The sequence below is a fragment of the Leptonychotes weddellii genome, chromosome 2 (assembly GCF_054177405.1).
Source record: "Leptonychotes weddellii isolate Sample4059 chromosome 2, ASM5417740v2, whole genome shotgun sequence".
NCBI classification, from domain to species: Eukaryota; Metazoa; Chordata; class Mammalia; order Carnivora; family Phocidae; genus Leptonychotes; species Leptonychotes weddellii.
In genome coordinates this window covers 152334611-152339079 of record NC_138370.1, presented here as the reverse complement: position 1 = coordinate 152339079, position 4469 = coordinate 152334611, and positions in this window count along the sequence as shown.

The window sequence follows — 4469 nt, the reverse complement described above, 5'->3', positions numbered from 1 at the left end:
GTGAACCAATAGAATATGATAGAAAGCAAAGAAATACCTCTGTAAATATATGGGAACTTGGTATTCGACAGAGGGGCAGTGGAAAATGAATAGACTATTCATTTCGAATGGGCTATTTGATAAATGGTTATGGGAGAATTGACAATTGAGATAAAACAAATTGCTTTCTTCCTGCTTGTTTGTATTTTTAATTATTTTACTGCGTATGTATGTAATATAGATAGTATATGGTATTTTATAAATTACATAGATAGTATCTTACTCATTGGTAAGGAAGCATTTCTCTGAGTTTGATCCTTTGTTAGCTGGGTTCCCAGGAATGCAATTGGCCTCCTACATAGGTGCATAGAAACAAGCCATAGCACAGTATTAAACAATCAACTCTGGTTGGCTACAAAGCTTAGACCACAGTCCTATGCTAGCCCAGTTTCCATCATGAGGACAGTGGTAAGGCACAGAAGATTTCCTAACCATAAGCAAAGATGGAGCAAATGATGGCCCATCAAACAGCTGCAACCATGGATATCAGACCCCAGACACTGGATGACGCCACAGGTGGGGATGATGTTGCGTTGGCAAAGTAAGGCTATAGCTAAGGTTCTGTGTGTTTTATTATTATATTAGCACTAACCCCTTAAGACACCAGATGTAGGGTCAGTTTTCCCTGTTTATACAGCTTTAAAACTCTACGGTCAAAATTCGGGGTTCCTTTTAAAGGTCTCTTAAGTGCGATTCTTGGTCCTGCCAAATAGCTGTGCAGTGTTTCGAAGGTTGATATTCAATGGGTGACCTATACACCTGCTGTGGATACTTCCTGTGAGGGTTCCCCAGTCCAGGCCACTCTGACAGGCCTAGGCCCAGGACTTCTGTGCCACTTGCCCCTGCTGGCATGCCACATACTATACCCATGTAATAAAGTGTTCATCATTGACCTTCTAGATGTCATATTGGAAAGACATGATCATTACAAGAAATTTTTGGTAAAAGTCATAATGGTGAGGAATATGATTTTATGCAAGAAGATGATGGAGAGGAGTTTCACACAAAGGAAAGTTAGGCATCTAGGAGTTTTTTTAAGTAAAAAATGTGCAGGAAAAGTTTCTTTAGCTAAACTGTAAATACATCTTAATCTGACATGCTATAAGGACTAATTTTAAATATATAAGTTGATAGACTTGCTTTAAGCTAAAGCATAAATGTTGGGAAACTAATTTAGCCTTGTATTTATGCTACTAACATTTAATCAGGAAACCTGGTGCCAAACTCCAAATTCACAAAAGAAAAAATGGATGAGTGAGAGAAAAAAAAAAAAAGATGGAATCACAGAAATGAATCAGCGAGGACCCTTTTATGCTAGTGTTCAACAGCAACTTGAAAAAGATATTTCATACCAATAAATTTAGTTTAGCACTAAAACCTATTACTTTGTAAATTTCCCATCTCTTCATACATCTATTTAGAAGAACAATGTAAAAATATAATGTCATTATTTTAAATATTTTTCCTCTCAAATCCACAATATCTGTTTGCCAGGCAAGTACAATCAAGACCTAGTTGTGTACCTGTAGTCATTAGCATTTGGCAAATAGTACAAAGCTAATGTGAAATGGAAAATGCCATCTCTGCAAATGTATTCTCACTTGGAACATTCACATGCTTTGTGTGCCCAGTCCCAAGAGCATTCATATTAATCCCATAATGTAAAAATATCTAATTAGAACCAATTTGATAAGCAGCCAGTTATCTGCATTAAACATATGTGTTACTATTCATTGTACAAGTAAACCTATTATTTCCAAGAGAAATCAGAGTCATTAGATCAGAAAAGCTTACTGAAATAGAACTCTGCTAGGCAAAATTAAGGATTTCTATTTTAGGAGAAAACATACGTATCATTTCAAAGTAAATGACACATTAATAGACATAATTAACACTATAAAGTGTTCAAGAGTCTTGAGAAAATTAATAAGAATATTGAGTTTGAATGTGGTAGATTGCTTCGGAGACCATCTACATATTCTATTATGAGCAGGTTTTAAGCATATTAATGCTTTAAACAGGCTTATGAAGTAACAGATATTCCTCGAAGCAAGAAACTAGAAAATGAATATAAGGAGAGAATTGAATTCTCCAAATTATCAGAGATTCCTTACTAACTAAGCTTTTTCCTTTTTGATCTTAGTGACAAATTACTGACTCATAACACCAGAAAAAAATTCCTTATCCCGAGTTGATTTTGGTAATAATACCTTGCTGATCCTCAATTTCATGGATGCACCATGCTTCTGGTATTGTTCAGGGATTACATCCCTGATTAGTAAGATTTCAATGGAATGATAAAATTTCAATAATAACTGGAATTTTTGTAACATTATTCACACTGATAGTTAATGGGTACTATTTTAGTAACTTAATTGTCTCATGAAATAACTATTTTCAGCAATTTACCATCCTTATAAGGTTTAAAATAATATTTCATTTTCAGACAATGCAACTGCCATCTATGGGGCTTCCAGGATAAAGTTCAAATTCATTAGACAAGCTAGCTTCCAAGATATCCCAGGATCACTGTCTTCAATTTGGCTATAATTTCTTGCCTTTCATGTGTTCAAGTCCCATTCATTTTGATTTTGCTGAAATTCTTATAGATTAAGCGATAGAGTTTGCTATCTCTTTAGCCTTGACCTTTCATCTTAATTTCCTCTCCCTCATCATAAAGGGTTCAACTCAGCCAAATTGTCCAATATTTTTTAATCAGAATACCAGACTTCATTAGATGCTGTTTCCTTGTTCCTATTTCATTCCCTGCTTACCCTGTTAGGCAATGATCACACCAGTGTTATTCCTGATTTATGAATTTGTCTCCACCTCTAGATTTCAAAATCTTCGGAGACCAGATAGGAGCTTATTTAACTTTGTGCTTTCAATATGTTACATGGTTTTTGGTTCAATGTTGCTGTGTTAAATATTTTTACATGAAACAAAGTCAATATTATTGGATCAATTATACAAAAATGGCACATGATATCAGCAAAGAGGATCAAGTCAAGAGTACTGATCTTAACTCTCACCTTCTAATTTGAAAAAACAAAGTGATGCAGTTCACATCAATGCCTGGCTTATTGACTGATTTATTTGGTATTCATTCATTCAAGAAATATTTACTGAGGACCTGTTATGTGTCTGGCACTTTGTATGAGGCACTATGAAAATAGAGCAAGCCTTAAAGAAACAACCAGACACTGGTTTAGCCAACATACTACCCTAGTCATGTAAATAAAAATGTTTGAATATATGAAATTTCCTATGACTGAAGTTTATGCTGTCAATATGGACTGTAAAGTGCCAATCAATAATGTATTAGTAGGGTGAGATCACTAGGGAAATGTAATGTAATTGGTCTCATATCTTTACTAGGAATTGTCATTGAGTCAGTTGCTTTGAGTATTATTTTAACCCTGCTTCCCTCTGTTAGAATATCTAACAATTCTTGTAGCAAGATATCCTTAACCTTACACAGGTAGTTTCATTCATTTGTTTTATTCTTCCTCAGGACCCAGTTTCTCATCCAGCCTAGCAGAAATTCGACATCCTTTTCTTTTTTTTTTTTTTTTAAAGATTTTATTTATTTATTTGAGAGAGAATGAGAGAGAGCACATGAGAGGGGTTAGGGTCAGAGGGAGAAGCAGACTCCCTGCCGAGCAGGGACCCCGATGTGGGACTCGATCCAGGGACTCCAGGATCATGACCTGAGCCGAAGGCAGTCGTTTAACCAACTGAGCCACCCAGGCACCCTCGACATCCTTTTCTTAAAGGACCTGATATTGACTCAAGCACTTGAATGAATTCTTTAAATTACATATATTAAAAGAATAAGCGGCTTACTAAAATGGAGGAAATACTGATAGGTGGTAGGTAGTGCATGGAAATATAACATTGTGTAATATTGGGCAATTCAATTAATGTTTCCAAGCCTCATTTCTTTCTGTAACATAGATGAAAGTGTATCTACTTCATAAGACATTGAGTGGATTAAATGAGGTAATATGTATAAAACTCTTACAACAATTCCTGGAACATAGTAAATGCTTCATGAGAGTAACTAATATCACAAACACACACACACACACAAACACACACGTATATTCAGGAATGGGTAAAGAACAAAGAGGAGGTTACAGAGAAAACAGAGACCTAGAAATATATTTTCTAGAATCCTGGAAGTAGCTACATGTTGACTTTTCTGTTCACTTCAAAATGATAATGATACAGGGGGGCGGAGCAAGATGGCGGAGGAGTAGGAGACCTGGATTTCGTCTCCTCTCAGGAATTCAGCTGGATAGGGATCAAACCATTCTGAACACCTACAAACTCAACAGGAGATTGAAGAAAAGAAGAGCAACAACTCTCTCATCAGAAAAGCGACCACTTTCTGGAAGGTAGGACGTGCGGAGAAGTGAATCCGAGGC